This window comes from Scylla paramamosain, unplaced genomic scaffold (genome assembly GCF_035594125.1).
Source record: "Scylla paramamosain isolate STU-SP2022 unplaced genomic scaffold, ASM3559412v1 Contig16, whole genome shotgun sequence".
Taxonomy (NCBI): domain Eukaryota; kingdom Metazoa; phylum Arthropoda; class Malacostraca; order Decapoda; family Portunidae; genus Scylla; species Scylla paramamosain.
In genome coordinates this window covers 936339-952665 of record NW_026973681.1, presented here as the reverse complement: position 1 = coordinate 952665, position 16327 = coordinate 936339, and the positions used below count along the sequence as shown (strand labels likewise).

The 16327-nt window shown below is 44.9% G+C and overlaps 1 protein-coding gene across 3 annotated transcripts in view; it reads left to right on the top strand.

The window, feature by feature from the left end:
• The first annotated feature begins 7687 nt into the window (after window positions 1-7687).
• Window positions 7688-16327, top strand: part of LOC135097285 (RB1-inducible coiled-coil protein 1-like) — a 55117-nt gene continuing 46477 nt past the window's right edge. For 2 of the 3 annotated variants that reach the window (XR_010265564.1, XR_010265563.1), the window contains exons 1-5: window positions 7688-7832; window positions 10257-10494; window positions 11851-12048; window positions 13769-13927; window positions 15994-16190. The gene's annotated coding sequence lies outside the window, so the exon portion shown is untranslated. The remainder of the gene's footprint in view (window positions 7833-10256; window positions 10495-11850; window positions 12049-13768; window positions 13928-15993; window positions 16191-16327) is intronic. The other variant, XM_063999093.1, reaches the window with a different exon arrangement.

Genomic DNA, 16327 nt, shown 5'->3' with positions numbered 1-16327 from the left:
GAGAGAGAGAGAGAGAGAGAGAGAGAGAGAGAGAGAGAGAGAGAGAGAGAGAGAGAGAGAGAGAGAGAGAGAGAGAGAGAGAGAGAGAGAGAGAGAGAGAGAGAGAGAGAGAGAGAGAGAGAGAGAGAGGGCAATCTCACAGTACAGTGTCATGTTGAATCCAGTGTGTACCAATGAGTTCTCCGTCATTAAATGAGGCACCCTCGTCCCCGTGTGTTTTATTGGCACACATATCAACATATCAACGACTTGCCACAGCCTCCAAGCTGCCAGAATCACCACTTCACTCTGGTTCTCCACGCTGCCAACACTCCAAGCAGCTTCATGGACTGGGCAAGTTACAAGCATCATCACTCCGTCAACTCCACAACAACACAGGTGACTACTAGTAGTCAGCACAGAACCACTGGTGGGTGGGTCGCCATCACTGGTCACACACACTGCCACCAAAACACTCTTACAATAAGTGGTGGCAAACATCTTTCATACAAGTGGTCACACAAACACAACTGATGCAGTAATATTATCATTGTCTTATTCCTGTTATGGTCATTATAAGTATTACCATTAATACTATTACCATTATTGATTTTATTATTATTATCAATATTATTATCATTATTATTATTATTATTATTATTACATTTATTATTATTACCATTGCATCATCATCATCATCATCATCATTGTTGTCATAGGTTGCGGAAAACAGGCGGGAGAAGAAGGCTGCAGACAGGTTAGGCTTCCAAAGCAAAGCGAAACAAAACAACAATGAGGCAGCAAAATAATAAAAAGAAATAGTAATAATGAAAGAATAAAAGAAAAAGAACCTGAAGTATAGCGAGGAAGTGGAACAAGTCAGGAGGGAAGAGAAGTGGAGGGTCGAGGCACAGCTGACGAGGTGGAGGCAGGCGTCACGGCGCTCCTGAGGCACAGCAAAGGAAAGTGTACATAGAGGCAGTGGAACGGGAGGGGGGGAGGGGCAGGGAAAGGCTGGGAGGGTACCATGCTATGTTAATGTATGCTGGTAAACGAGAGTACTGTAACTGTTGTTGTTGTTGTTGTTGTTGTTGTTGTTGTTGTTGTTGTTGTTGTTGGTGTGAGGGTCATTATTATTGTCATTATTACCAGTGTTATTATTGTGGTTGTTGTGGTCGTGGTGGTAGGTCTTAATGAAGTGCATTGTAATGTTCCAGCCTCCCCATTACCTGCTCATGAACAACCATCTCCATTGTCTTTTCTTTCATCCAAGTATTTCCTGACAAATGCAATATTTCCGAGATGGCACTTCCTGCTGCCCTCAACACCTGCTTTATCTCATCTTTCAGTGATAAATTGCACTCTGTTATCACACCGAAAGGCGGGTTCACACTTGCCAATTCGCTGCTGAATTGCCAGCCGCCGCAAGCCGCGATAGCCCGCCGGTGGAAATTTTGGTGCCTGGCGGCTGAATTGCCAGCCGCGCCAACAACACCGACAGGTTGGGCTTGTCCAGCCGCGCGCTGCTCTGTTTACCTCAGGTCCTCGGGGGAGTTGTGCATGGTGTGGCGTCCTGAGGCACAAAAGTTGATGTTGGAGCTAATGACAAACCAACAACGTCATCACTGGGACCGAAGACTCTCTCTCTCTCTCTCTCTCTCTCTCTCTCTCTCTCTCTAAAAGAGTAGTATCGCTGCAGAAGGGGCCAAGTTGTCAGTAGTTACCGATCGGTGTTCCTTAGCTGTTGTTAGATAACGCAGCGTCAGTGTGAGGCGTTCACCAGGAGTCACTGCATCCCTCACGTGGGCATCCTCCTTCTTGATAGGCGAGTCACAAGCCGCAGGAGACCACGGTACTGCTCCTTGTTGAGGCCTATCCACTGCCTCATGGTGGCTGGGTCTTGCACGCTCGGCTCAGGCAAAAGAGCGTGGCAGACGCGCCTTCCTTCTCTTCTATTCAGCCAGGGACGTGTGTACAGGCGCCTCCTGTTCCGTTATATCTTCCACTACGCCAAAAGAAATACAATTATCACCGACATTGTTGCTGGAGGAAGAGATCTTGCTTAGTTGGCAAGTTTTTGCCTGCCTTCTCTACTGCCGTGGCTGGCAGTAATCTTTCGGCTGAACACATCCAGCCTCTTGAGGTCGTCATTCTTCACAACAATCAAACATTCGCTTTTACCTTCATTCGCCTTCACCTGATTAGAATTTGTTCCTTTTGCACACACCTTCCTTACTTCTGCTCAGCTTGGTCTCTGTATTTCTCACGTCAATCATCGACCAAGAAAACTGAGAGTATCATGTCCTGGTTCAATACTTTCTTCCTTCTCTCACCACGTTAACCAGTATTCTCAGTCATTCACCACTGTTCTGTCCACCTCCACAATGCAACACTTAACCAGTATTCTCAGTCATTCACCACTGTTCTGTCCACCTCCCCAATGCAAGAGTTAATCAGTATTCTCAGTCATTCACCACTGTTCTGTTCACCTCCCGAATTTTTTTTTTTTTTTTTTTTATGTAGGAAGGACACTGGCCAAGGGCAACAAAAATCTAATAAAAAAAAAATGCCCACTGAAATGCCAGTCCCTTAAAAGGGTCAAAGCAGTGGTCAAAAATTGGTGGATAAGTGTCTTGAAACCTCCCTCTTGAAGGAATTCAAGTAATAGGAAGGTGGAAATACAGAAGCAGGCAAGGAGTTCCAGAGTTTACCAGAGAAAGGGATGAATGATTGAGAATACTGGTTAACTCTTGCGTTAGAGAGGTGGACAGAATAGGAGTGAGAGAAAGAAGAAAGTCTTGTGCAGCGAGGCCGCGGAAGGAGGGGAGGCATGCAGTTAGCAAGATCAGAAGAGCAGTTAGCATGAAAATAGCGGTAGAAGACAGCTAGAGATGCAACATTGCGGCGGTGAGAGAGAGGCTGAAGACAGTCAGTTAGAGGAGAGGAGTTGATGAGACGAAAAGCTTTTGATTCCACCCTGTCTAGAACAGCAGTATGAGTGGAACCCCCACAGACATGTGAAGCATACTCCATACATGGACGGATAAGGCCCTTGTACAGAGTTAGCAGCTGGGGGGGTGAGAAAAACTGGCGGAGACGTCTCAGAACACCTAACTTCATGGAAGCTGTTTTAGCTAGAGATGAGATGTGAAGTTTCCAGTTCAGATTATAAGTAAAGGACAGACCGAGGATGTTCAGTGTAGAAGAGGGGGACAGTTGAGTGTCATTGAAGAAGAGGGGATAGTTGTCTGGAAGATTGTGTCAAGTTGATAGATGGAGGAATTGAGTTTTTGAGGCATTGAACAATACCAAGTTTGCTCTGCCCCAATCAGAAATTTTAGAAAGATCAGAAGTCAGGCGTTCTGTGGCTTCCCTGCGTGATATGTTTACCTCCTGAAGGGTTGGACGTCTATGAAAAGACGTGGAAAAGTGCAGGGTGGTATCATCAGCATAGGAGTGGATAGGACAAGAAGTTTGGTTTAGAAGATCATTAATGAATAATAAGAAGAGAGTGGGTAACAGGACAGAAACCTGAGGAACACCACTGTTAATAGATTTAGGAGAAGAACAGTGACCGTCTACCACAGCAGCAATAGAACGGTCAGAAAGGAAACTTGAGATGAAGTTACAGAGAGAAGGATAGAAACCGTAGGAGGGTAGTTTGGAAATCAAAGCTTTGTGCCAGACTCTATCAAAGGCTTTTGATATGTCCAAGGCAACAGCAAAAGTTTCACCAAAGTCTCTAAAAGAGGATGACCAAGACTCAGTAAGAAAAGCCAGAAGATCACCAGTAGAGCGGCCTTGACGGAACCCATACTGGCGATCAGATAGAAGGTTGTGAAGTGATAGATGTTTAAGAATCTTCCTGTTGAGGATAGATTCAAAAACTTTAGATAAGCAGGAAATTAAAGCAATAGGACGGTAGTTTGAGGGATTAGAGCGGTCACCCTTTTTAGGAACAGGTTGAATGTAGGCAAACTTCCAGCAAGAAGGAAAGGTAGATGTTGACAGACAGAGCTGAAAGAGTTTGACTAGGCAAGGTGCAAGCACGGAGGCATAGTTTCGGAGAACAATAGGAGGGACCCCATCAGGTCCATAAGCCTTCCGAGGGTTTAGGCCAGCGAGGGCATGGAAAACATCATTACGAAGAATTTTAATACGTGGCATGAAGTAGTCAGAGGGTGGAGGAGAGGGAGGAACAAGCCCAGAATCGTCCAAGGTAGAGTTTTTAGCAAAGGTTTGAGCAAAGAGTTCAGCTTTACAAATAGATGTGATAGCAGTGGTGCCATCTGGTTGAAGTAGAGGAGGGAAAGAAGAAGAAGCAAAGTTATTGGAGATATTTTTGGCTAGAAGCCAGAAATCACGAGGGGAGTTAGATCTTGAAAGGTTTTGACATTTTCTGTTAATGAACGAGCTTTTGACTAGTTGGAGAACAGACTTGGCATGGTTCCGGGCAGAAATATAAAGTGCATGAGATTCTGGTGAAGGAAGGCCCTTTTGTGGGCCACCTCTCTATCATGTATAGCACGAGAACAAGCTGTGTTAAACCAAGGTTTAGAAGGTTTAGGACGAGAAAAAGAGTGAGGAATGTACGCCTCCATGCCAGACACTATCACCTCTGTTATGCGCTCAGCACACAAAGACGGGTCTCTGACACGGAAGCAGTAGTCATTCCAAGGAAAATCAGCAAAATACCGCCTCAGGTCCCCCCAACTAGCAGATGCAAAACGCCAGAGGCACCTTCGCTTAGGGGGATCCTGAGGAGGGATTGGAGTGATAGGACAAGATAAAGATATGAGATTGTGATCGGAGGGTCCCAACGGAGAAGAAAGGGTGACAGCATAAGCAGAAGGATTAGAGGTCAGGAAAAGGTCAAGAATGTTGGGCGTATCTCCAAGACGGTCAGGAATACGAGTAGGGTGTTGCACCAATTGCTCTAGGTCATGGAGGATAGCAAAGTTGTAGGCTAGTTCACCAGGATGGTCAGTGAAGGGAGAGGAAAGCCAAAGCTGGTGGTGAACATTGAAGTCTCCAAGAATGGAGATCTCTGCAAAAGGGAAGAGGGTCAGAATGTGCTCCACTTTGGAAGTTAAGTAGTCAAAGAATTTCTTATAGTCAGAGGAGTTAGGAGAGAGGTATACAGCACAGATAAATTTAGTATGAGAATGACTCTGTAGTCGTAGCCAGATGGTGGAAAACTCGGAAGATTCAAGAGCGTGGGCACGAGAGCAGGTTAAGTCATTGCGCACATAAACGCAGCATCCAGCTTTGGATCGAAAATGAGGATAGAGAAAGTAGGAGGGAACAGAAAAGGGGCTACTGTCAGTTGCCTCAGACACCTGAGTTTCAGTGAGGAAAAGAAGATGAGGTTTAGAAGAGGAGAGGTGGTGTTCTACAGATTGAAAATTAGATCTTAGACCGCGAATGTTGCAGAAGTTAATGAAGAAAAAGTTGAGGGGGGTGTCAAGACACTTAGGGTCGTCGACGGAAAGGCAGTCCGACCTGGGGACATTTATGGTCCCCTCCCCAGATGGGGACTCCGAGGCTGGTGTAGGAGTCGCCATGATTTTAAAATTTTTTGAGTGAAGGGTGTGTGTGTTATTAGGTGCTTGTAGTTTTGTGTGGAGGAAGAGAGTTGTCTTTAGAGGGCAGGCTGTGACTACCCCCTTGTGTTGTGAGACACAAAGGGAAACGTTCAGTGAGGTCACAGCTGGGTTTAATGATAAGTTCACAGCACCCGCTGAACAGTGCTTTAGACCTCACTGGGAGTAATTATCGTTTCGGCAGGTGTCTACTGCCTCCTCGAAATGCAAGAATGCAAGAGTTAACCAGTATTCTCAGTCATTCACCACTAGTCTGTTCACCTCCCCAATGCAAGAGTTAACCAGTATTCTTAGTCATTCACCACTATTCTGTCCACCTCCCCAATGCAAGAGTTAACCAATATTCTCAGTCATTCACCACTGTTCTGTCCACCTCCCCAATGCAAGAGTTAACCAATATTCTTAGTCATTCCTCCCTTTCTCTGGTAAACTCTGGAACTCCCAGCCTGCTTCTGTATTTCCTCCTTCCTGTGACTTGAACTCTTTCAGGAGGGAGGCTTCAACACACTTATCCTTCAATTTTTGACTACCGCTTCTGTCTCTATTCGGGGACCGGCACTTCAGTGGGCATTTTTTGTTGATTTATTGTTTTTATATAATATTGTTGCCCTTGGCCGGTGCACAGATCAAGGAAGCTCCACCCGTGGCCTGTCACCTCCAGCCTTGCTCCACGAGGCGCTGCGCCACCCGCCGCCTACCTCACCAACTCTTGACAGCTGCTGCCAGTGCTGATGAAGCGTTGCCTCACCAGCACGGAAAGCAGTGAACAGGTTACTTTTCCAAGGTGTGTCATTAATGAAGTCCATGCATCAGTGTATGTAGGTGGAAAGCTGACAGGTGACAGCATGGCCCACTAACAGACACAGACTGTGGAGTTCCACCTACTCTCAAAAGGCTGTGTTACCTGAAGCTACAGGTTTTCAAGGGAGCTTTTACGACTTGAGTGACAGGTTAACAACATTTCTACATTGTCGACAAGAGAAACGCCCTTGAGAACCCGCCGAGTCACCTCTCTGGCCTTTAAAAACAGTGGTGTTGAGAGGACAGTGTTCAACAAAGAGGTAGCACCACACGTGTAGCGGGCTTGGTGATTCAGTTCACTCAGCACTTCCTCACACGCCTCCACACACCGGATACACAGCCGAGCCTTACACTACAAGCCAATGTACCTGCACGCCGGAATAGCACAACGAAATTATATGCACGAATGCTTTGCACACCTCCACAGAACAGTTAGCATGCATATTCTGTTGACAATGGTTCACCTTTGTTACAGCTGCCGTCACACTGACCACAGCCTTTTTTGCTTGTCTTTGTACAGCAATTGCGGTTTTTTACCTATTAATGATTCATTTACTTATTTCCTTCTCTCACAAGTACATTAGCAGTAATTAAGGCCGTGATGGAACTCTGCAGTTCATCATTGCTCTGTCCAACTTGACTCTTCCCTTTCACTTCGTTCTTTCAAGACAGAAGCTTAAAGTTGTGCCCTAAACCAGATACTGCAACCACATACTGCAACCACATACTGCAAACACATACTGCAAACACATACTGCAACCACATACTGCAAACACATACTGCAAACACATACTGCAAACACATACTGCAAATGCGTACTGCAAATGCGTACTACAAAGGCATTAATGAAATCCCAGTCTAGAACTTTTGTATTCACTGATCAGTACTAGCAAACGCTGAAATGTTCTTAGCGATTATATATAGGAATGCTGTTAATTTTATCATAATTCAGAAATAAAAGACGTGGTTCTCAAGTAGGCGAAGCATAATTTATTTTCATGCCGTAATTTCAAAGACAGACTTCTCGATAGGAAACAAGGAAGAATGCTTTAGCCCGGCGGTCTCTTTAACACTTCATTTATTCTTTGCCTAGAAGTTTATACATAACATGTACATAAGAAGTAAGTAGCAGAAGTAAATGGTCACCGACGCATAGGAAATTAGTAACAAAATGGTGTTACTGGAGACAGAAGCGTAGACATGAGTTACTATATATTACAAGAAAGAGAACTAGACGATTAAGACCAAAGAAAACATCACAGTACTTGTAAAAAATACACTGAATTTAATAATGCACAGTAAAATAGTAACAGGACAGTGATAGTGAAGATAGAAGAAAAGTGTTTGCCCTAGCGGTCTCTTGGCGTTGTTTACAAGAACCGTGATGGCGGACAGAAGGGTTCGGTGACCAGTGACACTCTTTCAATTTCCTCCACTCCCAGAACTCAGGTGAGGCAGGGACCGCCGCCCACCCTTGCGCCCCTCCCTCCTCTACCTCCACCCGCGCACACACGCACGCACACACCTGAAATAAGAGAGAAAAGCAGGTGTTTGTTAACCTCCCTGTGTGTGTTTGTGTGTGTGTTTGTCGTGTCAGTGTTCATTGCCTTTATTTCCTTCCTTATTCTGTGTCTGTATGTTTGTCTTCCTTCACTTCATTTACACTCAGCCTTCCTCTTCTTCCTCCTCCTCCTCTTCTTCCTCCTCCTCTTCTTCTTGTTCTTGTTCCACGTTACAAAATTCATTAAACAGGGAACCAACACAACTGCAAAGCTAACAGCCTTTGAATCATTATCCGTGCAAGAAATGGCAGACAATGCAAGATGTAGGGACACATTGTGCACAAGAGTGTCACACAAGTCCGCGCCACCACCACCGCTACTCTCAGACGAAGTGACGCGGGTGTTAGGGCTCCTGTGACGCGTCCACTGACAGAGTAACAAGATTGACACATTTTAAACATTAGAAGCGCTCTTAGTGACCCAAGGCTGTGGAGGCTGTGTCACTGGGAGAGGCACAGCAAGCCAAACCAACCTTACCTTAACTCTCTCTCTCTCTCTCATACATGCATAAACACAACAGCTATAATGAGAGAGAGAGACAGAGAGAGAGAGAGAGAGAGAGAGAGTGGTATCCTCGCCTGACCTGGTAACACTGCAAGGAAAATACACATCTGGCAATGCAGACCTGCCATACGCCAGCCAGCCGGGGACCCCACGTCGACACTAGTGCTCTAACCTGACCTAAGTTAACTAAGTCCTAACTAGAATGCATAGACTCAGCTTGCTGTTACACTTGCTGTTGTGCTGTTGTGTGTGAACGGTGACAGATTAACAACATTTCTGCATTATTGACAGGAGAAACACGCTTTTAAAAGACTGTAGTTGAAGTGACGCAGGTTTTCAAGGGTGTTTTTACAGTTGCAGTGACAGATCAACAATATTTCTGCATTACTGACAAGAGAAATGCTTTTAAAAGGCTGTAGTTGAAGTGACGCAGGTTTTCAAGGGTGTTTTTACAGTTGTAGTGACAGATTAACAACATTTCTGCATTACTGACAGGAGAAACACTCTTTTAAAAGGCTGTAGTTGAAGTGACGCAGGTTTTCAAGAGTGTTTTTACAGTTGCAGTGACAGATTAACAACATTTCTGCATTACTGACAGGAGAAACTTTTACAAGGCTGTAGTTGAAGTGACGTGGGTTTTCAAGGGTGTTTTTACAGTTGCAGTGACAGATTAACAACATTTCTGCATTACTGACAGGAGAAACACTCTTTTAAAAGGCTGTAGTTGAAGTGACAAGGGTTTTCAAGGGTGTTTTTACAGTTGCAGTGACATATTAACATTTCTGCATTACTGACAGGAGAAACACTCGTTTAAAAGGCTGTAGTTGAAGTGACGTGTGTTTTCAAGGGTGTTTTTACAGTTGCAGTGACAGATTAACAACATTTCTGCATTATTGACAGGAGAAACACTTTTAAAAGGCTCTAGTTGAAGTGACGCAGGTTTTCAAGGGTGTTTTTAAGGTTCCAGTGACAGATTAACTACATTTCTGCATTACTGACAGGAGAAACACGCTTTTAAAAGACTGTAGTTGAAGTGACGCAGGTTTTCAAGGGTGTTTTTACAGTTGCAGTGACAGATTAACAATATTTCTGCATTACTGACAAGAGAAATGCTTTTAAAAGGCTGTAGTTGAAGTGACGCAGGTTTTCAAGGGTGTTTTTACAGTTGCAGTGACAGATTAACAACATTTTTGCATTACTGACTGGAGAAACGCTCTTTTAAAAGGCTGTAGTTGAAGTGGCAAGAGTTTTCAAGGGTGTTTTTACAGTTATAGTGACAGATTAGCAACATTTCTGCATTACTGACAGGAGAAACACTCTTTTAAAAGGCTGTAGTTGAAGTGACGCAGGTTTTCAAGGGTGTTTTTACAGTTGCAGTGACAGATTAACAACATTTCTGCATTACTGACAGGAGAAACACTCTTTTAAAAGGCTGTAGTTGAAGTGACAAGGGTTTTCAAGGGTGTTTTTACAGTTGCAGTGACAGATTAACAACATTTCTGCATTACTGACAGGAGAAACACTCTTGAGAACCAGGTTAACCTTCCCTTTGGCCTGGCATAACAGTTGTGGTGAGAGAGCACAGGGCCCCTGGTGAATGACTGAGAATACTGGTTAACTGGTAGAAGATGGCTAGAGATGCAACACTGCGTTGGTGACAGTGAGAGAGAGAGAGAGAAAGAGAGAAACTTAGTAATATGATGAATCCTTGCTGTTACTATCATTACTACTACTATTACTACTACTACTACTACTACTACTACTACTATGTAAAGTGTTAATGTTAATAATCTTTTGTGTCTTACAGAGATTCAACAAGAAAGGGAAAAGAAGAGAGAGAGAGAGAGAGAGCAAGAGGCACACAGACAGACAGGCAGTGAGAGAGAGAGAGCGAGAGACAGACAGACAGAGAGAGAGAGAGAGAGAGCAAAATGGAGGGTGATATGTGCCCCCTTTCTCTGTCACAGCCAGCAGCCACAGACCTGCCTGATATTGCTCAGTTTTTATCTTTTTATATGTCTGAGGAAGAGACACTAGCTCTGCAGGTTTGTATACTACTACTACTACTACTATTACTACTGCCTCTTGACTAACACATTCAAGGAGGGGTCTGGTGGAGGTCTTCAAGTGGCACAGGGGACATGACAAGGGTGACTAAGAGGGGGTCTGGTGGGGGTCTTCAAGTGGCACAGGGGACATGACAAGGGTGACTAGAAGGGGGTCTGGTGGGGGTCTTCAAGTGGCACAGGGGACATGACAAGGGTGACTAGGAGGGGGTCTGGTGGGGGTCTTCAAGTGGCACAGGGGACATGACAAGGGTGACTAGGAGGGGGTCTGGTGGGGGTCTTCAAGTGGCACAGGGGACATGACAAGGGTGACTAGGAGGGGGTCTGGTGGGGGTCTTCAAGTGGCACAGGGGACATGACAAGGGTGACTAAGAGGGGGTCTGGTGGAGGTCTTCAAGTGGCACAGGGGACATGACAAGGGTGACTAGGAGGGGGTCTGGTGGGGGTCTTCAAGTGGCACAGGGGACATGACAAGGGTGACTAGGAGGGGGTCTGGTGGGGGTCTTCAAGTGGCACAGGGGACATGACAAGGGTGACTAGGAGGGGGGTCTGGTGGGGGTCTTCAAGTGGCACAGGGGACATGACAAGGGTGACTAGGAGAGGGTCTGGTGGGGGTCTTCAAGTGGCACAGGGGACATGACAAGGGTGACTAGGAGGGGGTCTGGTCACTCAGCAAGGAGTTAGGACTGAAAAGCAAGGCCTCCACTGTGCGTGACTTTGTGATGCAGAATAATACAGTGTACAGCAATTAATGTATTTGTTGTGCCTCTAAAATATGTCACACAGATTATGTCACTTCATCCCACTCAGTATTTCAACAAGCTTGACATGACGTAACATAACCTAACCTAACCTAACCTAACCTAACCTAACCTAACCTAACCTAACTTAACCTAACCTTACCTAACATAACATAACCTAACCTAACCTAACCTAACTTAACCTAACCTAACCTAACCTAACGTAAGCTAACCTAACCTAACCTATCCTAACCTAACGTAAGCTAACCTAACCTAACCTAACCTAACCTAACCTAACCTAACGTAAGCTAACCTAACCTAACCTAACCTAACCTAACCTAACTTAACCTAACCTAACCTAACCTAACTTAAGCTAACCTAACCTAACCTAACCTAACGTAAGCTAACCTAACCTAACCTAACCTAACCTAACCTAACCTAACCGAACGTAAGCTAACCTAACCTAACCTAACCTAACCTAACCTAACTTAACCTAACCTAACCTAACCTAACTTAAGCTAACCTAACCTAACCTAACCTAACCTAACCTAACCTAACCTAACATAAGCTAACCTAAGCTGTTTTTTTCACACAGGAGGGACGAGTGAGCAGTGTGATGAGCCACAGTGTATTCACAGCCACAGAGCAGCCCACACAGCACACAGAATTGACACCACAGCCAGCACTAGCACCACCACCGCCGCCACCACAACAGCAGCAGCAACAACAACAACAACAACAACAACAACAACAACAACAATTGTGATCGGAGGAGCCCAATGGAGAAGAAAGGGTGACAGCATAAGCAGAAGGATTAGAGATCAGGAAAAGGTCAAGAATGTTGGGCGTATCTCCAAGACAGTCAGGAATACGAGTAGGGTGTTGCTCTAGGTCATGGAGGATAGCAAAGTTGTAGGCTAGTTCACCAGGATGGTCTGTGAAGGGAGAGGAAAGCCAAAGCTGGTGGTGAACATTTAAGTCTCCAAGAATGGAGATCTCTGCAAAAGGGAAGAGGGTCAGAATGTGCTCCACTTTGGAAGTTAAGTAGTCAAAGAATTTCTTATAGTCAGAGGAGTTAGGTGAGAGGTATACAGCACAGATAAATTTAGTATGAGAGTGACTCTGTAGTCGTAGCCAGATGGTGGAAAACTCGGAAGATCAAGAGCATGGGCACGAGAGCAGGTTAAGTCATTGGCACATAAACGCAGCATCCAGCTTTGGATCGAAAATGAGGATAGAGAAAGTAGGAGGGAACAGAAAAGGGGCTACTGTCAGTTGCCTCAGACACCTGAGTTTCAGTGAGGAAAAGAAGATGAGGTTTAGAAGAGGAGAGGTGGTGTTCTACAGATTGAAAATTAGATCTTAGACCGCGAATGCACAAGTTAATGAAGAAAAAGTTGAGGGGGGTGTCAAGACACTTAGGGTCGTCGACGGAAAGGCAGTCCGACCTGGGGACATTTATGGTCCCCTCACCAGATGGGGATTCCGAGGCTGGTGTAGGAGTCGCCATGATGATTTTAAAATTTTTGAGTGAATGGTGTGTGTGTTATTAGGTGCTTGTAGTTTTGTGTGGAGGAAGAGAGTTGTCTTTAGAGGGCAGGCTGTGACTGCCCCCTTGTGTTGTGAGACACAAAGGGAAACGTTCAGTTAGGTCACATCTGGGTTTAATGATAAGTTCACAGCACCCCCTGAACAGTGCTGCACACCTCACTGGGAGTAATTATCATTTCGGCACGTGTCTACTGCCTCCTCCAGCTCACACACAGAGGCACGCTGACATTGCTGCCAGTGTGTCGTGGCAAGGAAGAAAGGGAAGGGACCCTAAAAGAGATGAAAAAGTCCCTTGTGCACGCCTGGGAAGTACGCCTGAGGGAGTTTAGGTGTTAAATTAGAGGAGACATGTTGACCCCGTGCTTTCAAGTAGCCGATCTGCGGAAGACGTCACAAGAAGAATAACAACAAGATCAAGAACAAGATCATCGTCATTGTTGCCTTGTTTACCTTTGTCACAGTGGTCCTCCTCCTGCTGTCTATGTGTATGTGCGTCTGTGTGTGCGTGTGAGCCTGCCTGTGTGTGTGTGCGTGTGTGTGTGCGTGTGTCTTTTGAAGGCACCTCTCAGGCCGCTGCTGTCTCCTCTGCCTGATGAGTGAGGGCGATCTCTCTCTCTCTCTCTCTCTCTCTCTCTCTCTCTCTCTCTCTCTCTCTCTCTCTCTCTCTCTCTCTCTCTCTCTCTCTCTCTCGTACACACGCAACGAAAACTACTACTACTACTACTACTACTACTACTACTACTACTACTACTACTAAGGTTTAATTTCCTGATCTCTCTCTCTCTCTTTTTCTCTCTCTCTCTCTCTCTCTCTCTCTCTCTCTCTCTCTCTCTCTCTCTCTCTCTCTCTCTCTCTCTCTCCTTGGTCTCTTTTTCCGTATAATTATCTCCTCCTCCTCCTCCTCCTCCTCCTCCTCCTGTTGTTATTTGTTTCGTGAATATCATTAAGTGTTGTGTCTGCAGGAAGGAAGGAGAACAATTCATGACAAACAAATAAAGTAAGGAAGGAAGGAAGGAAAGAAGGAAGGAAGGAAGAAAGAAAGGACAGTGTTGAGTCTCGCAGGTCACGCCAGCGTCTTGTAAACTGTAAATTTGCTTGCTTCACCTGGCAATTGTGAACCAGTAAGTCAATTCTTGCTTCACTTTAGGTTTGATTAGGTTAAGTTAGGTTTGGTTAGGTATGGTTAGGTTTGGATAGGATTGGTTAGGTATGGTTAGGTTTGGTTAGGTTAAGTTAGGTTTGGTTAGGTTAGGTTAGGTTAGGTTTGGTTAGGTTTGGTTAGGTTAAGTTAGGTTTGGTTAGGTTTGGTTAGGTTAAGTTAGGTTTGGTTAGGTTAGGTTAGGTTTGGTTAGGTTAAGTTAGGTAATATTATGTTTGGTTAGGTTAAGTTAGGTTTGGTTAGGTTAAGTTAGGTTTGGTTAGGTTTGGTTAGGTTTGGTTAGGTTAGGTTGGGTAATATTATGTTTGGTTAGGTTAATTAGGTTTGGTTAGGTTAAGTTAGGTTTGGTTAGGTTAAGTTAGGTAATATTATGTTTGGTTAGGTTAAGTTAGGTTTGGTTAGGTTAAGTTAGGTTTGGTTAGGTTTGGTTAGGTTTGGTTAGGTTAGGTTTGGTAATATTATGTTGAGTTAGGTTAGCTTGTGTTGTGTTGTGTTGTGTTGTGTTAAGCCGTGAGGTTGTTGTGCACCATGGACAGGTGGACGGGTGCAGCAGTGAGCACACTGGTGTATGGGGCTTGGCACACCAGTGGTGCGCTGGTCAGTAAACACAACTGTAGATTTAAAGTAATTTTTCTCCTTTGCAATTACTGAGTGCACCTTTTGTTGACTGTTGAACATTAGCAAGGGACAGGAACATGTGCAACACCAACACACCAACATGCATTGACCCTTTCCTCTGAGGCAAGGTGTTCACACTCCACCACTGAACACTCACCCTTTTTATGGTGTGAACAACTAAGACACGGTAACACAAACAAACAAACAATTTGCAGTGCAGAATTGGAGTTGTGTCATTGAAAACCACCTACACTGATGAAATAAATCAATAAATTATGACATTTGCAACAACTTGTATTTGTAGGTGAAGAAAATGAGTGGGATTAGTGTGAGTGGTTTGGTGAGTGGCATGCAGCGTGTTCCAGCACGGAAGCCTTCTCTGTTCTCAATGCTAAAATTAACGTGCTGCCCAAACAAACAAAGTTGTCGCTGGCTTGTCACAAATGTGCATGTCACACACAAATGGTTTGAATAATCTTGAAGTAAACACACTTTCTATAAACAACACTGCTCACTACACTCACACACACACACACACACACACACACACACACACACACACACACACACACATAAGTAAATAAATATATGTGTGTGTGTAAATAAATATGTGTGTGTGTGTGTGTGTGTGTGTGCGTGCGCATGTCAAGCCACACGAATTGTTGGGACAGAGAGAAGGTGCCCATGTGCTTTCTCCTTGATGGCTGCAGTGTGAATGGCGCTGCAGCAGTGGGAAGCTTGCCAACACAGGGGCACCTCTTGTTGTTGTCTGATGCAGCTAGTGGCTTGAGTTAGGTAGCTTAGGGTTAGGTTAGGTTAGGTTAACTTTGGTCAGGTTAGGTTAGGTTAGCCTTGGTTGGGTGAGGTTAGGTTAGCTTAGGTTAGGTTAGATCAGGTTAGGTTAGGTTAGGTTAGAGTTAGGTTAGGTTAGGTTAGCTTAAGTCAGGTTAGGTTAGATCAGGTTAGGTTAGAGTTAGGTTAGATCAGGTTAGGTTAGCTTAAGTCAGGTTAGGTTAGGTTAGAGTTAGGTTAGGTTAGGTTAGGTTAGGTTAGGTTAGGGTATGGTGCAAGAAGTAAAGGGGATGGCAGTGTTGGTTGTAGCTGCAAATTTAGCAGGATAACTAAGGTGATGCTATAAAAAAAATGACCAAAGGTGTTTTTGATGCATTTGTACCACAGGTGATGCGTCGACCTAGCCTGACCCACCCCTAACCTAACCTAACCTCACCTCACCTAACCTAACCTAACCTAACCTAACCTAACCTAACCTAACCTAACACAATGAAATCTAAAGCAACCTAACCTAACCTTTCTCTCTCTCTCTCTCTCTCTCTCTCTCTCTCTCTCTCTCTCTCTCTCTCTCTCTCTCTCTCTCTCTCTCTCTCTCTCTCTCTCTCTCTCTCTCCTCAGCCAAGCAAAAACCAAGCCATCCTATTGGTCAACAGGGGATCACCATCAGCCCTCCCATTGGCCCAGAGCTTTGTGGATTGTGATTGGACGGCTGGCTGGCTGACCTGACCTGACCTCAACCGAGCCAACATGATTTACGTTTTCCTCGTTGACACTGGCACCATGATGACCTTTGACATGAACCTGGCACTAGAGAGGTAGGCAGAGAGAGAGAGAGAGAGAGAGAGAGAGAGAGAGAGAGAGAGAGAGAGAGATGTATTTTTTGGCAAAGGTATTTATGTAATTAGAATTATATCAATGTGTGTGTTTGTGACCTGTCAATATACATAGGCCT